The sequence below is a fragment of the Parus major genome, chromosome 3 (genome assembly GCF_001522545.3).
Source record: "Parus major isolate Abel chromosome 3, Parus_major1.1, whole genome shotgun sequence".
In the NCBI taxonomy this organism is placed as follows: domain Eukaryota; kingdom Metazoa; phylum Chordata; class Aves; order Passeriformes; family Paridae; genus Parus; species Parus major.
Window position 1 is genome coordinate 68,463,587 of NC_031770.1, and position 8,531 is coordinate 68,472,117.

Sequence of the window (8,531 nt, forward strand, 5' to 3'; positions counted from 1 at the left end):
CGCCTGCTCTGGTGTGGGGTCCTCCAGGGGCTGCAGGTGGATCTGTGCTCCACCATGGACTTCCATGGGCTGCAGTGGCACAGCTGCCTCACCATACTCTGCACCAGGGGCTGTGGAGAAATCTCTGCTCTGGCACCTGGAGCACCTCCTGCCCCTCTTTCTCCACTGACCTTGGAGTCTGCAGGGTTGTTTATTCTGACTTCTCCCTCAGGCTATAATTGCTGTTGCACAGGTTTATTTCTCCCTTCCTAGATCTGTTATCCCAGAGGCGCTGCCATTCTCACTGAGGGACTCAGCACTCAACAGCAGTGGGTCCATCTTGGAGCCTCATGACAATGGCTCTGTCAGATGTGCGGGAAGCTTCTAGAAGCAAACCAGTCTTGTGGATATATTCCCTCTGGGCCTCCACATAAAACTTACCAATAAATACAGTGATGTTAGCCAACAAAATTCACATATAGCTAGAAATCAAGGCAAAAATCAACTATTCTTTATTTAAATAGAATTTAGAAAAAAAAATTAAATATATATATATTTGTGTAAAATTTTCATGTCAATTATCTATATACCCACTCTAGATGAATCATTCATGCTAAAGTTGAGTCTTTCATATTGTTTCAGAACAAAATTTGAGATCCAGTGATGCTGACAATATTCCACTTTTATTGCTAGCAATGTGGAAGCACTGGTAGCAACAGCAGCACAACAGGAGCCTCAAGTACCAAAACCCAAACTCCTGTCTGTGGACTAAAAGCCACATTACAAAAGGTGGATAATTAATCTTCCCAACCTGCAGCCTCTGAAATCAAAGCTTGGATAAAGGAAATACCCTGTGACAGGATACAGCAAGCAGAGAGCTGAGGCAGATTTTTAGACATGAAGAAAAATGTGAGGATTTGAAATGCTGGGCTTTAATTATTAACACAGGAATTCTCAGCCATCTGAAGTACAAGCTTTGTTTATATTCTTGTTAAAGTCTCTGCTCTCTTACTCTAAACATGTTCCTTTTCCATTGCATTACAGGAAAAAAAATTAGATTAACATTTTTTTACCTTCCATGCCTCTCAAATACTATTTCTAGTTGTCTCAAACAGTAGCAGATGGAGCTTTAACATGACATCTGAAGCTCTGCAATCTTTCCAATGTTTCATTTCTTTTGTTGAGGAAATGATAGCTAGCTGCTCTTGAGCTTCAGGCCTTCTATTTACAAAACATCCATGGACTTAATTTTTAAATTAGTACCAGCCCACCTTAATACTATAAATTCATGCAGGCTTTAATCAAAGTTTCCCATTATGGATTTCACCTACTTGCCCAAGATTGCTATACTGTAAATTCAATCTTTTTGTTGGTTTTATGATGTCCCTCAGCAGTGGGGTGATGTTGCAAACACATACGTTATCTTTGTAGGTGTTAAAATATATATTGAAGCTCAAATCAAACCCATCATTGCTTATGCATGATGCAAATCATTGCTCAGGCCAAAGAGAATCTTTCCTCTGAGTCCGAATCAATCTGATAAATTTCAAAGTAAACATTAAAAAGCTGAGAAGATACTCAGAAACACATTTGGAAATGTTTATTTGCATAAATATTCATTCTTTTTTGGGGAGAGATTTCTGAACATGGAGGTTGCTGCCTGTATCAAACCACCAATAACGTGGTGCAGCATCACATTTATGGTACGGGATGTTATTGAAAGCTTCATCAGAAGGTTCAAGAACAGAACATAAAAAAAACACTCATGAGAGAAATTTCTTCCAAATCTTGCAAAGTTAACATTTGTTTTTTTTCTACTGAAACATGAAGATTTTTACGATACACATTTTTCTTTTTAAAGAGTAACAGGCAGTGTAGTTACTTCTTTAAAAACACCTGCTTCTTTTGACAACTAATTCATTTTCATATATTTGAGGAGCTCCATTTCCCTCAGCCTGAAACCTGTTGACTCTTCCAAGACTTTCCATTACCACATTTGGCAATGACTGTCACTGTTACTTAATATTTTTTGGAAAAACTCCAAATTAAAAGAAGGTATAATTAAAGATGCACAAGGACTCAAGCCCTCTTTAGGCTCCTCTACCAAGAATAGCTGTGAAGTTCTTCTTAATTTTCTTTTTAATTTTAAAAATTTTAATTATAAATGCCCACAGCTTAGGTCAGAAAAAGAAATGTTTCAAGAACAATGCCACGTGTGAACTCTTGAGATGACATTGTAGTACTTTTTGGTCCAATGGTAATTAGGAAATTGAAAATATGAACTAGTGCTCTTCCTTCTGGACATACCATTAATGTCACTATGCAATGATCTAGATCCGACTCTTCTCCATTAACACTTAAGTAGAAAAGCATTCATATTATTTTCCATACTGAAACCAAAGGATTCTGGAAGAGGAAGATGCAGAAGCGCTTAGGAGGTAACTTGGTTGCTGAGAATGCAGAATTGAACACTCAGTTTTTCTGATTAAGACCTGGCTGACCTGAACTGTTTTGAGGAAGCTAAGAGAGTGCTTGAGCAATAGACCGATAGCAAGCTTTGTATTGGCTAAGCTAAGCTGCTGGACAAAGTGCTTTTGTTTCCTTATTCTTCTGCATGAACTCTGTCCCAGATGGAAAGAAACCAAGCTAAAATTTCAGCTAAAAGTGAGACCTGCACATCTGTACATTTAATCCTGCCTAGATAGCTGGGTTGTGAGAGCAATTCCCTTTTATGCTTTTGGAAGAGAATTACTGTATTGTTGTTGTAGAGGTTTCATTATTCTCTAGCTGGAGTTTTTTCTTTATAAAATAAAGTAAGTTTCCTTGTACAGAAGACCCATGGTAAAAATAAAAGGTAGATTCACAGAGGTAGCATGATCATACAAAAAAGGAAAGTGAAGTCTGTAAGGATGAGGGCAGAAGCTTAGTGAACGAGGCAATTAGACAGTCTTTTATATATCTCTGTAACACCCATGAAAACAGGAAAGTGGCCTTAGGAGATTTCCTAAACTACATACTTTAAGTTTTAAAAGGTTTTCTATTTAAAGCCTCTTCAAGGGTACACAGGAGATTCCATAACACCCTCCACTATTCCTATTTTGAAAGCTGACCTGTGTTGCTCCAGGACTGAGAACAAAACAGTTCAAGTGTGTGAAGATGACCTCAATTAGTGCCATTTCTCCCTGCTTCTGAAGTGGTTTATCTGGCCCTTTCCACTTTTTGACACTCACAGCATTGTCCTTGAGACTGCTGAGTCCCCTAGACAGAAACACACTTCCAAGCTTCTCTGGGTCCATTCCTCTCAACTTGCCCAATTTTCATTTTTCAATGCTGAAATCTCTGGCCAGAAACCCTGTATGCTTCTGTGGGCCATGGTAAAATACAGTCACATCTCTGGATTCATAGAGTGGAAGGGGAGAACCCTCAGGATATGCAGCAGCCCAAGTGAGCAATGATGCTACACATTGCTTAATATAAGTTTTAATGTTGGTTTGTTCGTTGTCCTTCTTAACTGCACAATAAAGCATGGCACTTTTTTCTCTGATTAAATAACAGTGAAAAAAATAAATTTATAGTAAATATAGAGTGATATTTATAGAATATATATAATTGCTGGCTCTAGCATCCATATGTATATGCAACAGGAAATGTTGAAAGGGAATCTTAAGCAACTCAAAGCAAACTGATTGCAAATCAGTGTTTTCATACAAAAATCATCTGCACCTTACTTTTTCCTTAAGAGCAGTTTCACAGGTCCAGAGGTCAAGCAGCATAGCACATTTATCCACAGAGGTGTGTGCCCAGCCAAGGATTGGCTTGCTGTCACTGAATTGCTCACAAGTTACATTGCCTAAGATGAACCAAAGAAGGAGAAAACAAGCAGATGTCAGTATCACAGGGATTTCCACATGCCTATGGTCCCAGGGCTTGTGGTAATTCTGTTTATTTATAGCACAGGGCTGTGGTTTTTGCTTGCAGGGAACCCCAGGCCAGGAAAAGATTTCAAGTTCTATAAGCTTTGGCTCACCCCAGAATATCCTGCAAGGAAAGGAACAAGCACACCACCCATTTGGTGTAAACGTATTTCTTCCATCATCATTTGACAAATACTCTTTGTGAAGTTCAAGTTTAAAAGACCCACATCAAGAAACCTAAAGCCAGAGAAAACACAGGAAAACTAGGAGAGGAAAGTGAAGATTAATTGTTCACAGCACCAAATCCTGTTGGTATCATTGTCACCTCTTCACCTTCACTCTCAGGTCGATGAAAAGCAGCACAGACTACTCAGATAAATTTTACTGAGAGGTGTAGCAGGACAAAGAGTGGATCAAAGGGGTAGACTTTCTTTTCAGATTGCTTAGTATTGGAATAGTGAGTTTTCATAATTTGAAAATTACTGTGAAGGGAGGAAAAAACAACACTACACTTGTTTCAATGTTATCAATCCATGAGAAATCGTTAAAGAACCAATGCTTTTTATTGGTTGTATTGCTATCTAAATTTGAGTGATTTTTTACAATAAATGATAAATCAAGTAGAATCTGAATCTGAAAAGTTTAGAGCTGCAGAGTTAAAAATCAGCCGTGGGGTTTCCAAGCTTCTTCCTCCTCACACTTCTAGAAGTACAGCTGGTTTTATTTAGAAATCTGTAATAGTCTCACTTAACTCAGATCTTTCTGTTTAAGAAAAAGGAAATCTGGAACATCAAATAATTTGTGGATTTTTATTTAAAACTGAGAAAAGTTTAATATGGTAGGAAGTTAAATAGAGTTAAGTGGAAAAAGAAATACAATACATTAATTAAAAGACATTCAGAAAAAAATTAACATTTTCCTTTTCCAACTCCCTCTGCCTTGAAGATGTGCTTGCTCATTATATTACTGAACTACATCAGTATATGTCCCTTCTCTGTTATTATTCCCTCCAGGGTGACTTTGTTGTCTATGACCCTGAAAAAGTGCAAAACTGTGACATTAACAGTATGTGACAACCAATTCCACATGTTCAGTTCTGTCTTTGTAGAATGTTTATCCCCTAACTAACTAGAAGGATAAAGAAAGGACCCAGAAATGCAGTCAGCACTTGGTCTTGCAGAAGTACAGCAACAATTCAAGTCATGGGCTTGGCCTAACTTGAAAAGAGCAAACCTAACTATCCCAGGTCTTCTGGATCTGTGGATATCTTATGTTTATATCTCTTAATATACTGGGTGGTCACAAGCAGCAGCTCTTCCCAGTCTCTGTTGGGTCCTCTAAATTCACATCATATGTTATGTAAAACTCTCACTGCTTCTGTGTGTGAATATATCCATCCTCACCAGTCTGAGAGTTGTCATGGTTTTCCACCTCTGCAGACTCCGTGAACTGAGGGCTGTGGACTTGTGCCATGAAAAGGGACACGCAGGAAACAGCAGCCAGCTCTGCAAAGATTTCAATTCTGTATAACAGACCTAAGAGTGGATCTGGCTTTGGAACATGATGTTTTATCACTAGCAAAGGACAACTAAATAAAATATAACCAATATTACTTTTTTACAGGTAAGACCTACACTGTGGCTTCTTTTATATTGTCACAGAGTGAGACACACTGTACGAGTTTTTATTGTGCATAGTTTTTCCTTCAGTCATATAAATTCACAAAAAGCACCAAGAAGGCATTAAAATGCAAAAGATTAGCTCTTGAACTAAGGTAGAACTTCTATTATTTTTTCTAATTTAGTTCAAGTTTGGAAAATGTCTTAAATTCTGATATTCAATGTCAACATATTTTTGAAGCCTTCTTGGCTAAGTTCTACTTGCAAGATTTGAAGATAAGCTCACACAACATGAGGACTTTAGCACTAATTAAAAGGAACATTTGGTGTCCCAAATTGTTCTGTGACATCAGAACTTGTTCAGAAGAATAGTTTAACAATGACCTTATTTTTCTAAAAAAACCCATGAGCATGTTTAAGAGAGAATTGTCTACCTTGGCAGTGAATCATCAGTTAGGTTGGTAACACCCCAGGCAAGAATCCAGTACTGCAGTCAGCAGAAGTGGTGTTCATTTTCAAAAGATTCTGTTTCTTGACCAGGAGTGCCACAAAGAGAATTACATACATACTTCACAGGGTGTATAATTACTGAAGTTAATCTTCAAGTATAAATAAACACTTGGTAGAGGGGTATAACCATGGAAATTTTTTTATCGGTTCCCCATGTAAGAATCTAGCTAGTAAATTCAGGGTCCTGCTTTTCCACTGGTTTTGCTATTTCCTGGTGTGTAATGCACATTTGGTCTCCCTTCAGTGTCAAATAACTGTGCATGATTGTCCTGGTTTGGGAAGTCATCCCAGGACAATGGTGTACTGCATACTTCCTCTTTTTACTGTCCTAACATCTGCCTTGACAGGATCTCCAATGCTTCCCAGGTGTCTCAAATTGTATTCAAAGAAAAGATGGAGAAAAGGAAAATCTATTTTCTTTAGTCATTGAAATCTTAGTAAAATTTAAACTTGCTGGAAAGAACAGCTTGCCAGCTACACGAGTTTATGCCGAATCAGAATTTATTCTTTACTGTAAGGTTTATGAGACACCCCTGAAAGAAGTTCACCTATTTGAACATCATGTTGGATCAGTCTGGTCAGATTCCTTTCCTTATTCTTCTGAACAGACTATTAGTTTCACTGCTCTTAATGATGGGGTGTGGGATTTGCTAAAGGTTAAATCAAAGCCCTTCATAGGAGAACTAAATTTAACTTGACTGAGGTAAATAACTGACTCTGGGCTGACTTCACCATAGAGATAGAAGAGGTTTTTGATTGTGTTTTTAAACAGCCTTATAGAGAACATTCATTGAAATATTTCCGCTTTCAAGGTGTCAACTTTTTTTTCTGGTGATTCCAGAAATGCTCCAGAAAAACTGCTTTTAGTTCTAAACATCACAATTAAGACTACTGCACTTTGCAGAAGGGGTGTGTGACTACAAAACTAGAGATCTCTTACAAAGGAAAAACAAAAGAAGAAATTAAGATTTTCTCCCTGTTGTGCTTGAGAGTCATATTTTAAAGAGACTACCGAAGTCTTCTAAATACTACTTATGCCTATAAAAAACGTTAATATCCAGTTAGGTATATTAGCAGCAAATCAAGTAACTGGATATTTGTGTGATGTTTTCTGCGTGCGGGTTTTGGGTTTTCTCCTCTCGTTCTGCTCAGGCTTACTGGGGCTTAGTAAATCCCTTTTGGGTTATAAAGCAACACTTACGTACCTACAGCTGAGTCTCAAAGAGGAACAGAAAATAGTTTTAATGTAATGTAATTCATTGGTTTGCAGGGCCTTCTGTCATTGCAACTCACACCTCTAATCATCCCAAGCAGTCTGCTAGGGAGGGTGCAACGCAGACTCAGTCTCAGTTTCAGATCGCTTGTGTGCTGAGCTGTCACACTAGCTCACAGCTTACAGTGTGCAGGTACCCCTCCAATTTTAAGCATTGAAATGATAATGCATTTAAGAAACAATGCCATATGCTTTGTGTTTATAGCACATGCTACCTACATGTTAGGTAGGTCTCAAGTAGGTTGCCAGTAAATTTGCTTTCCTGTTCCAGTTCTTGAAAGACAGTCTGTGCAGCATATTAAAAAAAAACCCAAAACAAACAAAACACTATAGAGACTGTTGTTAAGGAAGTACTGTTGCCTCTGCTTCTAAATTCACTGCCAAATAAACTGTAATGAGATTAGTAAATATTTATTAAGGCTTTAGTTGAAGTTCAAGAGTATATATCCATATCCATGTATTAGTCCAGGGGAAAGATAGGCCCCTGTGCAATAATGTCTCTCTCATTCCAAGGGCTCTCTGAAGTATTTCACATCTAATCTCCGGATCAGAGATTGAGTACATGGAAGGTCAGAACTGATCTTTGCATCGTTTCTTCTGCCACTGAAAAAAAGAGGAATGAAAACAAAGGTATATTATCTAGAACTTAGGAGGTTTTGTCCCAGTGCCTGTTCCCTTGGAAAGCCGACACCACCCACTGGAAAGCAAAAGTTTTCAAATGACGTTTTCTGATTTGAAAATTTGAAGATGCTGCAGCACTCTGTTCAACATTTCCTTAGTTGAAAAATACAATTTTCTAGTTCCAAGCTGCTTTCATTTAGGAATTTAGCTACTTATATTTTTTAAGGAAAAATGTGATCATATTACAAATAAAACAAAAGATACCTTAAAAATATAATCAATTTCATGTCTGTCCCCTACATTTTGTTTATTTTTAAGGAAGTTTAGGATTTTTCATGCTTCTGGATGAAGGTGGTGTGGGAGTTTTTTTTGGTTGGTTGGTTTGATTTTTTGGTGGTGGGGGTTTTTTTGGGGTGTTTTTTTTTTGCTTTTGTTTCTTTTTTTTTTCATTTTTTTTTTGTGGGGGATTGTTTTGTTTTTTTCTATAGGGGGTGGATGAGATGTTTGAAGTCTTACAAAGCAAAAAACAGGGGCTGGACACCTACTTCTTTTTTGGTTATAGCCACAGGTCTTCTGTATTTGTGTTTACTTCTATGTGTTTCTATGGAGAAAAAC

The 8,531-nt window shown here is 37.7% G+C and overlaps 1 long non-coding RNA gene across 1 annotated transcript in view; it reads left to right on the top strand.

The window, feature by feature from the left end:
* LOC117244057 overlaps positions 1–8,531 on the top strand; it is a 14,223-nt gene extending 5,692 nt beyond the window's left edge. Inside the window, exons 2-3 of the long non-coding RNA XR_004496446.1 lie at positions 5,333–5,516; positions 7,809–8,531. This is a non-coding gene — a long non-coding RNA (uncharacterized LOC117244057). The remainder of the gene's footprint in view (positions 1–5,332; positions 5,517–7,808) is intronic.